Genomic DNA, 21,855 nt, shown 5'->3' with positions numbered 1-21,855 from the left:
AAAAATATACTAAAATTTTTCTTATAGCTTGGGAAGTGTGAACATATTTCATAGAAGAAAGAATATTACTTCTTGAACTTTACAATATTTTAATATATTATATCTCCCATAAGACGATAAGATATAAGGAAACATATTAAGGAAAGATTCCCACAGAGTAAGTCATTCATTTGATATAAGATCAGGTAGATATGGCAGCTCATGTCTGCAATCTCAGCTTTATATAAGATGTTATACCAAAACAAAGGTAAATACAAAGTAAATTTGATGATTTTTAAGGCTAATTTCATAATTAATGTAAATGTATTGTTAATGCATACCATCATTTTCTTACTCTGCTTCAGAAATACCTTTTCTTTCATAGCATGGGAGTTAATGATAAAGTAACAAGAAAAACAGAACAAAAGTATGTGCCAGAATGTGAGGAGTGGGTGGCACCCAAACTCCAGCATTATCTACATAACTCTTTATTTCCACACACCCACCCCACCAAGCTCTGAGTCAAGTCTGGGGCTCATCAGTATATAACAAGTAAGTCGTTTGCTAGTCACAGGAATAGGAGCTCCAAGTGACAAATTACAAAGTGCCAAATGTAGTAGGAATTTTGAAGATTTGGAAACAATGATGTCCACGGTGCCCATCAGGTGAAGTCATTTCTTACTAGGGCTAATGACCTGAGTCCACCACAAGGACATACATGGTAGAAGGAAAGAACTGACATGGCAACTTTTCTCTCACCTCCTTTCTCCCATGCACCACCACAGATAAACAAACAAACAAACAAAAACAAATATATGTAATAAATGGTCGGTAAGAAATGTGTATCCTTTCTTAACAAGAAATTTAACTTAGGAGTTGAATACTAGGGCACTTTAAAAGAAATAACACATAAATTACTAGGAAACATCACAGGATAAAAATAAAATTTTCATGTAGGAGCTTTCAAAACACTCTCCTTGTGTATTACTAACTTCTCTAAATAAATTAATGACCTTGCACTTTGAATATATTATTATTATTATTCACTTCAGAGCATGTTTCATAATTGTTATATACTGTGTGTATCTCAAGAAGAATTTGCAAATGCCATACACCTTCAAGAATTCTATCATGGTTTTGTTTTTTATTTTCCTAGCATGCCTAAAATATATAATTTACAGAATCAAGTGACTTATACTAAGTTTTGCTAGTAGTAGAATATTGGATGTTCCTAGATTTCTCTATTTATACCAAAAGTGAGGTATCAACAGTAGACTGCTATTTCCATCTCCTTAAACACCATTTATCACACATCTCAGACACCATGCCCCTATACAGGTGCACACAGAGACTACAGCGGAAGACCTCTTCCCGAGATACTGCAGTTTTATCTTTGCTTTCTGGTTTCTCTCTGGATGAAAGATGTGTATGTTTATACTCTCATGAAATACACAGAACTCTAGCATACTTCACCATTCACTGTGGGTTTATGTTTTATATTTCATTTTGTACCATCTTTTTCAGCTACAGTTTTCCTCTAGGGATGTGCATATTTCATATTGGGATGGCCCCTGCCATGAACTACCTCCACCATGCTAGCTGCTATTTGCTGTTTTGTAATACTGACCATTCGGTCTTATCCATGGTTACCTGTGGTTCAGACACAGCCTCTGATACCCTCCCTGATGGCAGGGATGATTTCTAGTGATTCATTATCAGAGTTAAGGAATGGTATATCCTGGCTTTCAAATATAAAATTACTACAAGAAGAACTTTAGTTATTAATATCTTTGATCAGAATACTTCCGTTTGTAGATGGAAGGATTCTCAGAACATCAGGGGGAAAACTTTTTCCACAGAGAAGAAAGTGGACTCTGTTTCCTGTGAAGCTATTCAGTTTTGCTATGCTTGTCAATTTTTTAAAACTCTATTAAGAGAAGTTCTAAGACAGGCATGGTGGCACATGGCTTTAATCTCAGCACTCTGGAGGTGGAGGCAGGCAGATCTCTGTGTATTCAAGACCTTCCTGGTCCACCAAGGGAATTCCAAGCCAGACAAGAATACAGAGTTGAGACTGCATCAATACAGCATTTCTAAAAAAAATAGAACAGGGTCTTCAAGTAACCTTAGTCTTTTACTTACTTTTTTATTGCACTAATAAATATCATGACCACAAAAACTTATGAAAGAAAGTGTTTATTTAGGGTTTACAGATTCAGAAGGTTAGGGGATATGGGCATCAGAACAGGGAATACAGCAGTAAATAGGCTTACATTTTGAGAAGGAAGAGTTTTTGATACCCTAAGTCCTGCCTGAAGTGAGTGACACACATTCTCCAATAAGGCCATACCTCCTAATCCTTCCCAAACACTTCTGCCAACCCAAGGGATGGGGGCGCAATCAAACAATAGCCTTTGGGGCCCTTTTTTACTCAGACCACCACTCCCACTTATTACATTGTTTCTTATGTGTCATATTGAATAGTAAGATTATACTAATTGAATACATTAAATAACTGTCTTTTCAAGAAATAGCTAATAAAACGTTTATCCTTCTCCTTACACCTGTCAATGTATTCCCTGTGAAGCTGGTATTATAACAGATGCATATTTCTGAGATCACTTTTTGTTAAGAAAATACCTTCATTTTTGACACCCGAAGGTTGAAGCTTCCGTCATTTACCGAGTACTCAGAAATGAGGCTCAGTTTGGCATTTCTTTAGAAGCCTGGCTTCAGTTGCACTGCTATAGAACCACTTATCTAATTTAGACAGCACTACAGTCTAGTCCAACATGGTATTTAAACAATATAAAAGCTTTTCATAAAGGAAAACTAAGATCTGTATTTATGTCAAACTAAATTGTAGAAGAAATTTAACCCAGCAATATGGCTGCTCTGATCAGAGCCAAAGACCTTCTAGGTCTTTGTGATCCCATTGGCATGCGGACTTGTGCCTTTAGTACACAACCTTTAATCACAGACGGTGAAGGTAAAGTTAGTTTTTGGAAGGAAGAATCGATGTTTGAAAGTGATGTCTAGTTGAGAAGCAGACAAAGCGACAAATCAGAGGATGGTTTGATATAATAGGATAATGCCCAACTCTCAGAAGACAAGAGAGGAGAGACAGAGGACTTAGAAGAAAGCATGGCAGAGCAAGAGGAGAGAAGGCAATTTTTACTGGGAGAGTTTCACACTGACAGGTTGAAGAAAGAACAAGCTAGACACAGGTGAAGACTGAATGAGCCAAGCGATGATAAAGAGCCAGATTAGAAGAGATTGCTAGGGTTAGTTTGAGGCCAAGCAGAGCAATTCAGTCAGAGGCTGAGAGAAAACAGTTTGAATCAGTGAGTTGGAGAGGAGTTTGAGCCAGAACAGCTGAGTTGAACCAGCTAGCCAGAGTTCAGAAACAACTAGAAAGGGTGAGCTTATTCAGCAGTAAGTCTCAGAGGTTGAAAATATTCTAGGCCTAGGTGTGATTGTGGAGAGGCTAGCGGCTTACAGGACTAGGCCTAGGTTAGCAGATGGAGGCTGGAAGCCTTGGAGATGCCAATTACATCAGGCAAATAAAAAATATCTTTACACAAAATTATACTAAATACTTATATAGTGCTGAGTAAATGAGAATAATTCTGTTTTCCTTACACATCCTCTACACTATTCAGCTTAGGTTCTTGGGTGTTCAGGAGTAACTAACAAGCAAATTTTGTCTTTAAAAATGATTCATTTGCTTCTTATGTATTCATATGGGTTTCATCAGCTATTGAAATGCATCCCTTGCACTTCTGAGCACTTTTAGAAATACTTTCAATGAGGCCTGCTTAGTTGATTCATGTTATCTCATGTCTCACAGAGACTGAAGGAAGAATCATGGAGCCGGTTATGTTTGTGCAGCTTGTTGTTCCTGTGGAACTCCTAAAGTGGGAGCTGAGGCTGACTCTGACTCCTCTGCCTGCTTTTGGGGATCCTTTCCCCCTACTGGGTTGCCAAATCCAGCCTCCATATGAGTGTATGTGCCTGATCCTATTGTCATTTGTTATGTCCTGTTTGGTTGACATTATAAGAAGGCTTGCTCTTTTCTGAAGGGAAAGGAAGGAGGAGTGGATCTGGGAGAAAAGAGAGGTGTCGGGGAAAGAGTGGAAGTAGTGGAGGGAGGAGAAACTGCCAGGAGGATGTAATGTATGAGAGAATAATTTTTTTAAAAAAGAAGGAAATATTTTTTTCACTTCTCCATCTTTAAATTTAATATTTAAAAATACTTACTGCATATTTTCATGATGATAGATATCTGTTCTGAGAAATCTGCCTTATATTACTATGAACGTTAAATGCTTTTGTGCTATTCTTGGCTTGATGAATGCTATATCAGTTTTATCTTACTAACACCCATTTGCATTTCAGTGGTAAAAAAAAAAGTTCCATGAATATATGTGTATATTTCATTATCTTTAAATATCTAAGACTCTGCAGTCAAAATCTATCCAAATATCAACAAGAGAAAGAAGGACAATATCCAGGTAAGATATCCACTTAAATATCAAAGACAAATGCTAGTAAAGATTACAATATTTAAAGTATAATGGCCTTAAATGTATTCATTCAATATGTAAGACTATAATAACAACCTCATGTGTGAAAGGCACCTATGTAAGCCATAGTGGGACTCAGTAATAATAATTATATTTATTTATTTAAATAATTCTTTCCCTGTGATACTTATGTTTTCAGTGGGAGAGACACCTAAGATTAATTAAATCAAGTGGGATTCTGAGTACCATATAGAGAAAGAAATGAAGGAGAGAAGGAATACAAAAGTTTTATTAGAATAAACTAGTGACAAAAGTGTACACATCAGTTAGTAAAACAATTATGTAGTTCCTTATAAATTCTGTGATTCTCAGATGTTCTCACTGACCCCTTGAAAAGCCTAGGAAGCATCTAAATATGTAAACTTCCTATTTATTCTGAAAGATGTCTCTGTTCATTGCTTTTAGGTGTTGCCTTATTAAATGAATTTGGCCTGTGCTGGTTAGCATATATCTGTAATGCCAGCACTTGGGAGACAGAGGCAAGAAGATTGCTGCAAGCTCCAAGGCAGCCACTACTAAAAAGTGAGACTTTGACTTAAAGCAAAACCAAAACCAAGCAACAGTAATGATTTTTTAAAAAGAAAAGAAGTTAAAATGTAAACAACTCATGGCTGAGGCAGGTTATGCTTTTTGTTTTTGTTTTGTTTTTATCCTCATACTATTATTAAAATTTGTTGTGGACACATAAGGAGATATATAAACAATTTTCATTTAAATGCATGGTAGATAAAATGAGACATTTACTAAACAACTGCATTCTATCAAAAGTAATAGTTTTTCATGAAGTAAAAATTAGCCATAAGTTTGGTTTGCATGTCTAGATGTCTATCTCAATAATGACTGAGAAACAGCAGGGACAAAAGAGCAATATTTGAACTAGAAACTTGCCCCCCCAAAAGAATGCATGTTAGAGGTAATAAAGATAAGTTTAAAAATATGAAAGAACCAGAAATACAAGGTTCATTCTTCAAAATCTATCAGAATGCAAATTTTCAATTAAATCAGGAGAGAGAGAGAGAGAGAGGGAAAGAGAGAGAGAGAGAGAGAGAGAGAGAGAGAGAGAGAGAGAGAGAGAGAGAGAGAGAGAGAGAGAGAGACAGACAGTCAGACAGACAGACAGACAGAGACAGAGACAGAGACGAAGACAGAGACAGAGACAGACACAGAACAAGAACAGAAATAGAAACAGAGACAGAGAGACTGCGAGATAGAAACAGAGACAGAGAGAGACACACACAGAGAATTTTGAAATGCTCTTTAGTTTTCATTTAATTGGTAGCAGAAAAAATTTTGGATTAAATATTAGTCTTATTCCTTTTTTAAAGCCATTAGTAGAGAGAAATTACAAAACAAAATTCCACGTGGCTTTATTTTCAACTCCAGCACAAGTTAAGATTTATCAACAAATACTAACAATTACAGTTGACATTTACTGAAGGAATACTGTCTACTAACATAATCACATTTGATCCTTACAGCACCTTAATGCTACAAATATTTACTTATTTATTTATTTTACAGATTAATAAATTGTGGGTCAAGAAAGCCATTACTTTGTTAAGGTCAGACAGCCCGTAAATGACAGAGATAAAACTCAAAGGGGATTTGGATTCTCCATCTGTAAGCTACACAAATCTGAGTCTTGCAAGCAAGCAATAACATTGAATCCCACGGCAGAGTACAAGAAATAGACAAGTCTAAAGACTTGGTGCAGAAAGAAATATTGTCAAGATGGATAAAACAACAAGAAAAGGGTTATTTACATCAGTCGTAATGGGAAATACTTAGTTTTACTGAAAACTACAAGTTGTACCATGCTTATAATTTTATTCATGTATTTATTTATTTTTGTTTATCTCTTTAAAATACTGTTTTGTGGTTTAGCATGAATGCCGCTGTCATGAAACTGATGATGACAAAATCAATATGTGAAATAATAAGTAAAAAGATTGAGACCATTGAAAAGTTATATGTATATGTGCTTATATATGTGTGTGAAATATATTTGTGTGTGTACATACACACACATATATATTTATACAAATATATCTATGCACACAGCTTGTTTTATTATTCAAGATGAAATGCCTACTAGATCTGTGTCCTAGTGTCATTTCTGGTTCTATGATAAAATACCCTGTTTAAAAAAGCACTTAGTAGAAAAAAAGTTTATTTTAGGTCGCAATGCCAGGTTATAGGTTGACACTGCTGTCAGAGATTTAGATATCAGGTATTATCACATGGCTAGTCAAGAGAAGTTATTAATTAATGTGCAAGCTCATTTACTTGCTCAGTTTTATTTCTTCAGTCTTATACAGTTCAAAATCTAATATCTAACGCAAATCAAGTAGTTTAGGACAACCCCTTGCACCACAGGGCAATCCAATATAGATAATCTCCCATTGAGTCTCTATACACAGGTGATTTAGTTTCATTTCTATGCTGTGACAGGTATGCTGACCCAAAACAGCGTAGTGGGAGAAAGTATTTATTTGGCTTACAGTTCTGAGTTATAGCCCATAACTGTTGAAGACTATAAAAATTCAAGGTGGAAAATCAAGAGCAGAGAGAAGTGCATGCACTCATGTTGGACATTTTGTCTTCTGAATATATCCCATTATATTTTGTCCTTCTTACATGGTTCAGAGCCCTTCCCATGAAATGGTTCTGCCTATGTTCAAAGTCAGTCTCCCCAGTGTACTACCAATCAAGACAGTCCCCTTGAGCATGCCCACAGAACAATCAGATCTAGGCAGTCCCTCACTTTGGCTCTCTTCTCAAGTAACTCAAGACTGTGTCAAATGGACAGTTGAAGCTAACCATCATAACCCGAGAAGGGAAAACACCATAAATACAACATGTAACAGAAATGAAGGAAATAATAGAACACAAACAAGAGTCAGTAAGAGATATCCAACTACCACAGACTATTAAATAGTAGCAAATGTTTACCATATATGCAGGAAAGGAGGTTATTTCAATCAAGGGTGAAGAAACTGTCCCAAGAGACATGCATTAATTTGTACAATAATTATTCCTAGAGCCACTAGGATGTGCCAATTACTTTTTGAGAAAATATAAACACAACATTCAGCATATCATACATATAATTCCTATTCTATAGGGCAATAATTATCTCATTAATATAGACAATAATTGCAATGTCATTTCAGTAGACTTCTATGTAAACTTTTAAAAATGCCCATTCTTCTAGTTTTGATTTTAGATAGTTTAAAGACCGGTCATAATGTCAACAGAGTTTTATTTGCAGCATGCGTTCTACCCACAGTTTAAAAGTATAACTATAAGTCACTATGTTATTTTTTAACAGGGTTCAATACTAGTTTGGTTCACCTGACTTCGAAATATCAGCTCCCACCAAATTCAGAAGTGCTCAATGAGTCTGTCCAGCACGTGTGTGGTCATGATGCTGCTTCCCAAGGTGTGCGATCCAAGTGGGTTTCCCAGTTGCCACATGGCTTATACAGACTTCAGAACAAGAATGATAGTAAAAAGTGAAACAAGAGATATTTGCTGAAACAGGAGAAGCCTCGCCAAGGCAGACAACAAATAATTCAAAGAAATGATGATACTCAAAGTAAAAACAAGAGGGAACTTTCTTGAAGACCAGCTTCAACACCACAGGACAAACCGAGGTGTGGTGTAAAGAGGCATCTGGCTGATCACCCAGCAGATTTTCTCTGAGAGTAAAATGTCTAATTCTCCAGACTGGATCTGATTGTAACTAATGACGGGGGTGGGGGGTGGGGAGGTGGGAGGGGGGGGCTTCCGCTGATGGTGGTAAGCATAGGCCAGAACTGATTGTTCCTGGTGGGGGCTGCTACCAAAGGTTGTTAGTGTCTAGAACAAGAAAAGAAGGACAAAAAAATAAGACCATACCTACACACACACACACACACACACACACACACACATTCACTTACACTTGATGATGCAGTAAGACAACATCGAGCAAACAAGTTCCAACAAGCTTCAGTAACCTCACAATACACACAAACATACATACAAACATACAAACATACATACATACATACATACAAACATACAAACATACATACATACATACATACAAACATACATACATACATACATACAAACATACAAACATACATACATACATACATACAAACATACATACATACATACTACACATTCACACATCGAGTGGATGGAGCAGAGCTCCAAATCAACTTTCCATATACGCACGTATGCATGCAAATATATTGGGTGAATGGAGCAAACTCCAAAGGATCCAACAACTGTGCATATACACATAAATCAATATATTCATTTGGTGGACGGAGCAAACATCAAAAGTGAGTTCCAACAACTTTATTTTTTCTCTCACAGCTTGTATGACTCAACAAGTTCTTTCAAGCAGTACAAAATTCACAATGTGGTTGCATTCTATTTTTTCCTTAAGGGAATGATTACAATGAGTATACATAAGGAAAAACATACCAGTAAGTTCACACAGTCAAATGTTTTATGTACTGTGGGTGAGAAACAAATATGAAAAAAATTGTTACCCATATACATTTGTAACTTAGTGACTTGTTATATGTTAACAAAGTGTGAACAAGCAAGTAATTTATCAGCAAGTGTTTTTGTTTTGTTTTGTTTCTTTTTTTTTATTAATTTATTCTTGTTACATCTCAATGTTTATCCCATCCCTTGTATCCTCCCATTCCCCCCCCCCCCATTTTCCCATTATTCCCCTCCCCTATGACTGTTCCTGAGGGGGATTACGTCCCCCTATATATTCTCATAGGGTATCAAGTCTCTTCTTGGCTACTTGCTGTCCTTCCTCTGAGTACCCCCAGGTCTCCCCCTCCAGGGGACATGGTCAAATGTGAGGCACCAGAGTACGTGAGAAAGTCGTATCACATTCTCCACTCAACTGTGGAGAATATTCTGACCATTGGCTAGATCTGGGAAGGGGTTTAAAGTTTACCTCCTGTATTGGGACTCTAAATGAGAGACGCATGGGAGAACAGCAAAATAAAAGGATCCAGAGGGTCCTAGAAATCTACAAGTAGAACAATATGATAGGCAGATTTGGGCCCAGGGGTCCCGCTCAAACTAAGGTACCAGCCAAGGACAATACAGGAGGTAAACTTTAAACCCCTTCCCAGATCTAGCCAATTGTTTTGTTTCTTACCAGGAAGCTGCAATTTGCAGTTACAAAGAAAGGATCAATTGTCTTAAAAGATAATCTTATAAAAACCTTAAAAGAATTGCAAATCTGTACCTTTAAATAAAAACAATCAGCCATTTCTATCCTTAATCATCAAGGTACACATTTACTCATCAACAATTTTTATTAAACAATATCAAGAAGCTGAGGGCCAAAATGGTTACAAGAAATTAATCACCTTGAAGACCAGTTTCAGTGAGAGAGTCACATCAGCTAGTGTTAGCTAGGGTATTGTTCTTGCTAGCCAACCTCAAAAAGTCCCTAGCTCAACTATTAAGAGTGTACTTTTCTGAGCTTCAAATTGTCCCCAAAGATTTTTTACATCAGAGCCACTAGGAAAAACATCATTACCTGGCCTTACTAAACTATTTTTTTTTTTTTCAAATTCTTTCTAAACATGGTGGACATTGCTAACAATTTACATCTCTGGGTGCTTTTCCAGGGTGGTGGTTGAGTCATTAATCTGCTCCAGCAGCAGTGCCTGAAAGAGATCAAGCATTGTTATTGTGAGTGCAAGTGATACTGCCAGGGAGGGGCTGGAAGCCCCTTAGAGTTCTCATACAACTCATATTAGGAAGATTATAAAGCCTGCAAGGACAGCAAGCAGAGCTATGCTCCATGACAGCATGAAGTCCTCGAGACATGTAATCCTCTGGGCTATGCCTCTCTGAGGCTCACTCACCATGGTTATAATAGCCTGTGGGCCGCATTCTGTGAGTTCTAAAGCTGTTTGCTGTTCCTCTTGCATGGACCTTGACAAAATTTTAAATGAAGTTATAGTTATAATGAGTGTGTGTGTGTGTGTGTGTGTGTGTGTGTGTGTGTGTATTACTCTGTATACCATGAAAGAGACAGTAACCACAGTATTCTTCAAGACAGTATCACGCAAAGGGTCATCTTTTTCTCTTCAAATATTCTCATTTAGGGCTTCACTTTAACAGATTATTTTATAGACTTCATAAAATATAGCTTAAATATATTATACTATGTAGTCTATATTTATTTTTTAAAACAATTTCAGTAAATTTTTATAATGTGCATAAAGTCATAGAACAACTTAGTAATATAAATAATTTAAAAAGTATCAGTCACTTATTTCTCAAGTCCATACCGAACCATACACTAGTTATTATAATGTGCAGTCCATATTGAGTTGTATTGTGTAATGTTGGTGTGGGAGCAGATGACCACACTTGTCTGCATAAAACTGTGCAGGCCTGAAGTTAAAGCTTCTATATGAAGCAGGGAATAGAAATGTGTTTTAATAAAGGTGTCTTTCTATTGCAATTTTGGTTATTTCTTATACTAGTGAGAAGATGAACAAACGGTTAAAGAAAGTATTAGTATAAGAGTTGGAGACAAACTAGTTTGGATATTTAAGCAATATTCTGTTTAATAGATAAAGATGCAAGGGCTTTGGAAATTTGTGGGAAGGGTTGAACTAGCACTTTTCAGGCAAGAAAACTTAGAAATATGCCCCGAAATTTTCAGAATGGATGTTGGAGAAACTACTGCATCTGCTGCCATCACTGAAGCCTTGGTCTCAGGTTGTGCACCCTCAGCTCAGTCTTAGCCCACAAAGAACTAAAGAATGGACACAGTAAGGTTCAAATTGGACATGGGAGGGGTTAGCTGAAGTTACTGGTGTGACTGCTGCTCTTCAAGGATACACACCAGCATCTACTACAGAGAAACCATACATAGGTTGTGGGGACAGCCAGAAATCATGGCAGGTCTACTTCTGTATGTGTAATTCTTAGAACTTGTGAAACACTGGGAAATGTGACACCTACTTTCTTAAGAACCCCAAATACACGATGGTTAGAGTGAATATTGAAGTAGGAGGTTTGGAACAAACAAAAAATATCAAATATTTAGTGTTTTTTAATCAATGTAAGAAAAATTAGAAAATTTAACTACAATATATAGTAACTGGTTGAGTAGAGGGTGTTATTAAACCATTGCCCTGAAAATAAAGATGGGGATGGTCTTTTATTATTTTTAAATTTATTTTTCTAGTTAGCACACAAGCATGATGGAACTTTTTTTTTTTTTAATTTGTTCTTGTTACATCTCAATGTTTATCCCAGCCCTTGTATCCTCCCATTCCTCCCCCCCCCATTTTCCCATTATTTCCCTCCCCTATGACTGTTCCTGAGGGGGATTACGTCCCCCTATATATTCTCATAGGGTATCAAGTCTCTTCTTGGCTACTTGCTGTCCTTCCTCTGAGTGCCACCAGGTCTCCCCCTCCATGGGAGAATAGCAAAATAAAAGGATCCAGAGGGTCCTAGAAATCTACAAGTAGAACAATATGATAGGCAGATTTGGGCCCAGGGGTCCCGCTCAAACTAAGGCACCAGCCAAGGACAATACAGGAGGTAAACTTTAAACCCCTTCCCAGATCTAGCCAATGGTCAGAATATTCTCCACAGTTGAGTGGAGAGTGTGATACGACTTTCTCAAGCATGATGGAACTTTAAAACTATTGTGCTGTAGTAGGTTTCCCTGCTTTCTCATCTTCCTGACCCCATTGGCCTTCAAGGAAATTTAAAAGAATTGTCCAGAGATTTCAGTCACTTACCTTCATTACATGGCAAAATATTGTGGTGGTGGTAGTGGGTGGCACAGGCAGAACAAAACTATGCTTCCTTCAAGTGTACCAGAAGGCTCTGATTTCTCACAGCCCATTCAGCCATGATAAGGCAATCTATGGATAAAGCTAGAACCAAGTGTGGAGGCACAGGCCTGTAATCCCAGCACTCAGTGAGGCAGAGGGAGGCAGAGGCAGGCAGATCTCTGTGAGTTCAAGGGAGTCCAGGACAGCCAAGGCTACGCAGAGAAACCCTGTCTCACAACTAACTAACTAACTAACTAACTAACTAACTAACTAACTAACTAGTTAGATCCTTCATGATGCAATCATATACCTAAAGGTGCCACCTCCAAACACTATGGTATTGAGGATCAAACTCTCAATAATGGAGGACACAGGGCATTTTTCCTCTTGAAATCACAACAGGAGCTGAAAGATATTTCTGTCTTATTGAGCTTATAAGCCATAGAAATAAGGAGAGAAATGACATAAACAAAAATAATATCTTATTTTTCACATTTCAGCATAAAGTTGTTGACCTTTAGAGAACTCATATGTCTTATAGGATAATGGTAGATGCTATTTTAAGAGATTTAAGTAAATATATTGATAAATGCCAAATGAAAACATGTAAATCGGGTTTTGCAAATATCACAAAAGAGAGCTTTTTGAAGCTATACACTTCATACATGGATCATTGTCTCTTAAGTTAATAGTGAGGTGAAGAATGACTGAACACATGATTGAAAAGTCTAAGAATACATAGAAAACTAAAATAAAAACTAGGATAATTCCCTCCTACTATGATGGGTCTTCAATTTTCTTTTATGTACTTTTAAAAATTAAATATCCTTTATTATGTTTTGATTTTGGAATTTTTCATATAGTAAAATATTTAAGTGTCTTCATGGTATTAAATTATTTAAAATTAGCAATGCAAATAGTAATTGTATTGTATTCAGAAAACATAATTCATTTTCATTTTGTCATTACTCTTTTTTTTTTTTGTGAGTCTTTTTTTTTATTAATTTATTCTTGTTACATCTCAATGTTTATCCCATCCCTTGTATCCTCCCATTTCTCCCCCCCCCATTTTCCCATTATCCCTCCCCTATGACTGTTCCTGAGGGGGATTACGTCCCCCTATATATTCTCATAGGGTATCATTACTCTTGTGATGACTACTGAGGCTTGTTATAATTAAATAAGGCTCACACAGACATTTACTTTATCTAAGGTACTAAAGATAACTGATAAAAAATTTCTCAAAAAAATTTCCTCCCAGATATGATTTCATTTTTAATACTAAGGCTATGCTTTTTTTTTTTTTTTTTTTTTTTTTTTTTTTTTTTTTTTTTTCGCTGGATCTTTTTTTTTTTTTTTTTATTAATTTATTCTTGTTACATCTCAATGTTTATCCCATCCCTTGTATCCTCCCATTCCTCCCCCCCCCCATTTTCCCATTATTCCCCTCCCCTATGACTGTTCCTGAGGGGGATTACGTCCCCCTATATATTCTCATAGGGTATCAAGTCTCTTCTTGGCTACTTGCTGTCCTTCCTCTGAGTGCCACCAGGTCTCCCCCTCCAGGGGACATGGTCAAATGTGAGGCACCAGAGTATGTGAGAAAGTCGTATCACACTCTCCACTCAACTGTGGAGAATATTCTGACCATTGGCTAGATCTGGGAAGGGGTTTAAAGTTTACCTCCTGTATTGTCCTTGGCTGGTGCTTTTCCAGACTTTAAAACTTCATGCATATTGAACAAATTGTTCTTCATTTGACATCACTGTAAATTATTCAGTTAAATTACTCAGAGAAAAATAAAAAGTGGGCTCAAAAGAAAATTTACTGGGCCAACTCCAAAAGTAAATCCCAGTAAAGGATCTGTGTTAGAGATTTGCATCATCAAAGCTATTAGTTTAATGAATTGTCTCAGTGTAAAATGAAAATTGGGAACATTTCTCTGAGAGAACCAGAATTGATATGTGACTACAATTAGAGGACATTTTAAAACATTAATCCCACAGACATCAGATAATAAGTTTCTTACATTAAGTCATAAACCCAAGATTTCAAAATGTTCTAACTCTCATTGTAATAATATATGAAAATTGGTATCTTTTGTTATATTGCATCTTTCATTTGCACTTTCAAAATGAACAAAAGACAAGACCTAGCAATTATGAATGTGTGTGTGGGTTACAACAGTGTTGTTCAGTTATGTTATGATTAATTGTGCTTTCTGTAATTCTTTTCATTACTTAACTGTGACCACATAAGCCAAACTCTCACATGATAATTTATGATGAAGGATTTGCAAGTAGCTTTACAAACATTAACTTCTTAATATTTACAACTTGCCTTGAGCACTTAATGTAGGCACTCTTAGCATTTATGATTTATAGGTGGAGAAAATGAAATAGGCTGGTGAGATTATTTGTTTGTAATAGATATTGACTGAGCTGGGAGTGAAGCCAGAACTCTGGAGTACTGTTCACTCTCTAGTCTTGTATCTTGGTTATGGAATCTAATGAGTCATTATCTTAATTGAGTTACAGTATCACAGCAAATTATCTGACATCTGACATCCTGTCAAATAAAAATACACACCTACAGTTCTACAATCAATGAGGATCACAATGATAGCTCTAGCTTACTTTAGATTGGCAGCCTTCTGAACTAACACTATTAAGCGGAAACACTAAGTGGTAGTGATGTCATTATGTAAATTTTACTTTCTTATAATCATTAGAGAATGTATAATCTTCGCTTATTTTATATGCAAACTCTCAACTAAATTGACCTGTTATGCTATATAATATTATAGCCCATTAAATATTGTGTTGGAAATAGCTACTTGGATATACTTACATTTTATTAAACATGCAAACAATTGTTACAGCACAAGGGTCAATTCACAGGAAACTGTTGATCACAAAATGCTGGATCCAGTGCTTGTCATCCGGTTGTAGCATGAAGCTAATATCGGGCTGTAACCATAGATGCACATCCGTGTACATGGTAGCTTGGTCTGAGTGTTACATTCAGAAATAAAACAGAACTTACTTAAAATACAGATGTAATCAGTCTTGAAGGCACAGCATGATGTAGATATAAATATTAGAAAGAGAAGAACCAGCTACTCTGTTCCAAATTTAATATGGAAATGCTATGCATATTATAGCAGGATACTTATCAAAATATAGAGGTTACTTTTTTTTCTTTTCTGTCATCTGGCCTCATTGATGATTTACATAAAACCTTATTCTTGTGTTCTAGCTGGTTTGGGCATGTTAGGTTAATGAGATGAAGCTTGTAGCTTCTAGGACTGACATTTCTGTATGGAATGTTATGCACTTGGTTTGTGGGATTGTAGGGGTGGACAGTTCTGTGCCCTTGGAGCTGACTGAGAAGTTGAAAACTCTCCTAAAGGCTCTTAAGCTCCTATACAGACACAATTTCCTTCCACCAGCAAACCTGTAGATTTCACTTTTCATGTCTTTTGCTGATCAGATCTGTTCACTCAGATCATTGAAGATAATCATCTGAAGTCCACCAATTGCTTGTTTTATCTATCTACAAATTATCTTCACAGGAACACCTAGTTTGATGTTTAGTTGAACAATCAGATACAATCACACAGCTAGGTAGACACATAAACACAACCATTAAGCCTTTCCTAAAGCCAAATACAAAGATGTGGACCAAAGAATAGATTAGTAACACTAGGACACACGTGCTTTCTATATATCCATTGAGATAAATAATTGTAAGAATATTGACATTTTTGGAGAATGGGTGTTTGTCTCTTTATAATCAGTCAGATGCAATCTAGGGCGATAAATCCAACATCTCCAAGAGGAAGTGAACACCTCTGCCAGCTGGAGATGGCCAGAGATGACTCTGAGAAAGTGCTCAGCCACATTTTGATCAACAGCACTGCTACCATACCTATGCTGATTTGCAGTAGTTACATTTGGAATTCAATGATTCCGTTAGTAATTTTGTAGATATTTATAATGTATCTGTACAGAGGCATTGGCTCTAATCTATATAGAGCAAACCTATAGAGAACTAGTAAGCATGAAGAATTTGACATTTCTGCCAATGTTTTCAGTTCTTCCATGGTTCTCCCACGTCGGCTTTTATTATGTTGTCTTGGTTGTTAAAATTTTTAGATTTAGTTCTCTAGAATCAAATTTTGACTAAGTATTTTTACCCAATGGGTGTGTGTGTGTGTGTGTGTGTGTGTGTGTGAGAGAGAGAGAGAGAGAGAGAGAGAGAGAGAGAGAGAGAGAGAGAGAGAGAGAGAGAGAGAGAGAGAGAGAGAGAGAGAGAGAGAGAGAGAGAGAGAGAAAATGTTCCCAAAAGACCATGAAGAAATTGGGAGCCTGTGGACTGTGACCCCAGGGAATCTGCCATGGATTAGAGCTAGGTGGAGATGTATCCTATCCCCAGAAATCTTTCTTGAGATCGGCAGGAGTAAGGGTCTCTCGATCCCTGTTCTGCACCAGCATGCCCTTGTGCTTGTAGTCTCAACCCTGCTAACTTCACAATTGTCGGAGTAGTCACATAGCCTGGCACCTGGAATTCCTCTCCATGCAAGGAAAGCATCACCAGCATCCCACCTTGATGTGCGCCCACCTGGAATCCCTTCCCACTCCCCAAGGTTCATATAACCCTTTTTCACTCCGAATAAATTGGCACAAGCAGTTTCATTGAGTGTTGTTGAGAGTTGCTGTTTCACTGGAGTGCTGCAGGGGTCTGTGTGCTGAGCTCAAAGGCTGTAACACTTGAAGAACTGCTTTGGAGAAGGCTTTCTCTCGGCATTCATTGCAGAGCTGGTAACCCCTCCTCCCCTGCCCCAGTCTAGGCTTCTCTTCTTCACCACCAATGCCTGAGTGACCAGGTACTTGGCTGCTCAGATACCTAGATACTTGGAAGGGAGTAAGGAGACCTGGGCATCCAAAGGAGCTGTAACACTGAAAAGCTGGGAGAAGGACTTATCTCCATGGCACTCCACTCTGGCCACACCCATCCCTAGGACTCTCTCTTTCCACCCTACCTTATTTTTCCCAGCCTAGGGTACAGCAGTGCCAGGATGCCCCAAGGGAGGAAGTGGAGCGCAGAACCACAAAGAAAGTAAAACAAGGCAAGGAAAAGGTATTCTGGTCCCAGAATGAGATTTTGTGAAGAAATGTGCTGTCAGTTCAGGCCAAGTAGAAGCAGGTAGAACATCGAGTTATGCTCTGCTCAGTGAACTTGTATGTTAGGGGGCGGTGGAGGAACTGAACTGGAAGCCACTTGATGCATGTAAAGCAGGTGTGAGTTATGGTCGCCAACATGAGCAGAAACTAAACATTCCTCATATTTAAAGAGGATTTGGGGAGGGAATCAGGAGTATCCCAGCATGAACTGCATTATTCTTCTTCACCTACTGAGACACTTGACGGCAAAATGTTCACTCTATTCAGGAACGTCTTCAGGGTTGGAATTTGCCCAAACTCCTTACAAAATACTTAAGGGCAGCGGTATCACTCTATACCTCATAATTCTATTTAATTCTATTTAATAAGCCACTCTTCTGTTTCTGCGTCCTTCACATAACATTACACCGATGTAATGGTTAATGTTGCCAATTTTTCTAAAATCATCAAAGACATACGTTGTTGGGCATGCCTGAGAGTCTCCAGGTTAGGTTAAATGATATGGAAATCCCTAATGTAAACACAGGTGACAGCTGGGCTTCAGTCCCAGGCTGTAGAAAGAGAATGAAGCTACAGGAGTACCCACAGTCATTGTTGGCTCTCTGCTTCCTGACTGTGATGCATTGTGATAAGATGGGGTCTTCCTACTTGCTACCCTATCTTCCTTTACAAAATTTCATGGTCTTACTTGTTAGGTATGTAGTCACTGTGAGGACAAACATAACCAACTCAGAAAAGTCATACTGGAAAGTAAAGGCTGACCATGTTGTTCTGAGGTCTTTAGAACTTGTACATGGAGAGCATATGTGATTCTAGGAATGTGTGGCTAGAAAAGCCCTAATGTTTGTGAGGAGAGCTCAATAGGGAATTCTAGGGTGGAACATAGACCACCAAAATGCCAGGATAATTGTGAATGGTAAATGTCTGGCTTGTGTCATTTCAGAGGGGACATAAGAACTCTATCAGGAACTGAGCCAGATGCTGTTCTTGGTACACTTTGCCAACAAGTATGGCTGCATCTTGTTCTTCTCCCAAGAGGTTGAGTGAAGCTGAATTACAAGTCCCCATCTCCTCATTTGGAATGGTAATGTTTACTCTGTTCCACTGTATATTGCAATTGTGTAACTTGACTTTTATTTTATGGGCTCTTATAGATATGAGGTTGCCTGGAGCCTCAGAAGCAATGTGGTCTTTGGATTTTTCAAAATGTTGGAGACTTTTGAAAGTCAAATGAGTACATTTTGCACTATGAGATGGCCATAGGCTGATGAGGACAAGTGTTGAAAAGCTGTAGCATAAAAACAATACATTTGGTGTTGGATTGTCAAGAGCTAGCCTTGCAATGGCTATTATTGTCAACTTGAGAGAATAAAAAATCACCAGGGACAAGTCTCTGGGTATGTTTGTGGTGTATTATCTAGGTTAAATTTATTGAACTTGGAAGACCCACCCATTTAAATATAGGTGGCACTTTTCTTTAGGTTGAGGTTCCTGAGTATATGAAGGAGAAAGCTAGCTGAGCATTGTATTCATCACCCTCTGTTTCCTGCTGGTGGATTCCATATGGCTAGTCAGCCTCTTACGCCTACAACCATGTTTTCCTTGCTTATTGGCATGTCTTCTCAAGTGTGATAGACTGTATACTCTAAAACTGTAAGACAAACACACACTTCCTCCCTTAAGTCATTTCTTGTTAGGTATGGTGGCACAGTAATGTGAAAAATATTTAGAACATGTAGTTTATTTCCCTTTCCTCCTAGGTTGACTGAGACTCTTATCCATCAGTCATTTGATTTTGGGTAAGTATGCCTTCTGAAATACTGAGTAATTGTGTGTGTGTATCAAGTCACTAAATTCACCCTAACCATAGTTCCTCCCTACTCTTATTGCACAGCGGACGCCTTAATGCTCAGAACACTAGGACTGACTGGCCATGCCTGTATGCGAGTTCATTTTATAACTTCTTGTTACAAGTTCATGGGGGAATCAAAACATGCCCAGGCAGCATACATGTTTTAAAATCCAGTGGGGATTTATATATCTATTCTGGTAGAGTAGTACACCCTCTGGGAAATAAGAACTCGATCAGAAAAGCTTGAAGCTGTGGAGTCTACTCCTTGTCAACTTTACACCAAAATATATTGCTTCTAAGTTATAACCTTCCATCACTCGTCCCCGTAGGCTCATGGCCATCTCATAATGCTAAATACTTTCACAATACACTCAGAAGTCCTCAACACTTTTAAAACTCCAAGTTGCTTCTGAAACCCAAGGCAATCTCTTAGCTGTAACAGAGTCTTCTAACAGACACTAGATAAAAGTAAACAGGGCCCCTCTGACATCATTATTGCTCTTAACCTCATGCTCTCTACTTGCTAAGACCAACACCTGTGTAGTAGGCTTATATATCATTTGGAAGGCTCTGGGGTGTGCCTTTCTCCATCAGGAACCTCCCTGGAAGATATAGGATTGTTCCCTTAGGCTGGTGGTTTTAAACTGCATATTATGTGCTTTCATGGTAAGACCAGTTTACACCATGGTTGTATCTATCTTTTGTTACAGTGTAGATCACTCCGTATAATGTGATGACGCTCACTAGATTTCTATACCTAAGAAGGCAAACTCATACTGATGTTATATTAATTTTCATCACAATACAATCTTTAAGGTGAAAATTCATTGTCATCATTTCCTGCTTTTTCATGTCCTGTTTATTCATATCCTTATGAGATAAGGCCAGGCAGTCAATATAGGTTTATGATCCTGACCCACTGTGTGAAAAACAAGAGGTAAGACAGGGTAGCCCAAGCAAGAGGGAAGCAGTGGCAGTGGGTAGTATTTCATTAAACAAATTCCTGGTGTCCAAGGTGGCTACTAAGTACAAATGCTCAGTTGGTACAGTGGCTTCTTCCTGATGTGTATTAAATGTGCTAGTCCAAGATGTTCTCATTTTTGAGCCACTTTTACCTGGCAATCCACATGCCTCTTATCTAGACCTAATGATCTTATTATGTTGCACTAGGCTTTTACCAGCACAGACACTTTTAAAGAGCTGAATTATATTAAAGATGCAATCTATCAATAACTACTTTAAAGGGCAATGAAAATAATGTTATTGTTAGTAAACACATTACTTTTTGCTCATAAAATATTTTCATGTAAAAAGAAAGTTGTAGATAGGGATGTCATCCATTTATGAGCCATGTCAAATGTTCAAAGACTAAATTATACTAAACTTATAAAAACTGTTCCACAAAACTGAAGAGTAGGATACCTCCAACATGCCTTTTAATCTAGAATTTTCCTGATACTAAAACCATACAAAAACATTAAGTAAAAATATTTGGAACACCATTATTGAAGGAGATACATGTATACATATTATATATGTTAAAATATTCTAAACATTTTATTTGAAACTTTAATCCAAGTATGTATAAAGTATAAAAATTTTATAATTAAGTAGAGTTTATATATACAGGGGGAGGTAATCCCCCTCAGGAACAGTCATAGGGGAGGGGAATAATGGGAAAATGGGGGGGGGAGGAATGGGAGGATACAAGGGATGGGATAAACATTGAGATGTAACAAGAATAAATTAATAAAAAAAAATCTAAAAAAAAAAAAGAATGTATGGTTAGTTAGACACTAAAATGACAACCAATACCATACCTACATTTAGGAACTAAAGAAAAAAAAAAAAAAAAAAAAAAAAAAAACCATAAAAACAATGCATTTGACAAAAATCAAAAGTCAGTTTCTGATAAGACAAACAAATTCCTGTAGAGAATCCCTCAGGTAGATTAAACTTGTCTGCACCATTATAGCTGATGATACTGCCATGGGAGTAAACAGGATGCTGCCCTGTGTATGTAGTCCAGTTTTATCTTTTCAAACACTAACAGTATCTATGTACAAACCTGCCATTGGTCTTCCCAGCTGAACTCTGTCAGCATGCAGGAACCCTAAAATACAACATCTTTGTTTAAGTAGTGTTTTGGAGTGGTTTATTGTTTATTGATGGGTGACTGTGGTGTCAGGAGTGCCCAGTTAGTATTGATGTTGGCTGTAGAAACCTGTTGGCTTGCTAACATCTCCAATCCACTTGTGAAGCAACTTATACTCTTCTTAGATGTACTAGTAGCCTGTCTAAACCACAGGACTCATTTATTCATAGCAACACTAAACCTTAAAAGTATATCTTAGCTGAAGCCATTTTGAATACAAAATATCCTTTACATGTTCATATACCTGAATATTTGAGCC

The sequence above is a fragment of the Acomys russatus genome, chromosome 21 (assembly GCF_903995435.1).
Source record: "Acomys russatus chromosome 21, mAcoRus1.1, whole genome shotgun sequence".
In the NCBI taxonomy this organism is placed as follows: domain Eukaryota; kingdom Metazoa; phylum Chordata; class Mammalia; order Rodentia; family Muridae; genus Acomys; species Acomys russatus.
The sequence above is the reverse complement of the archived record's forward strand: the minus strand, read 5'-3'. Positions refer to the sequence as shown.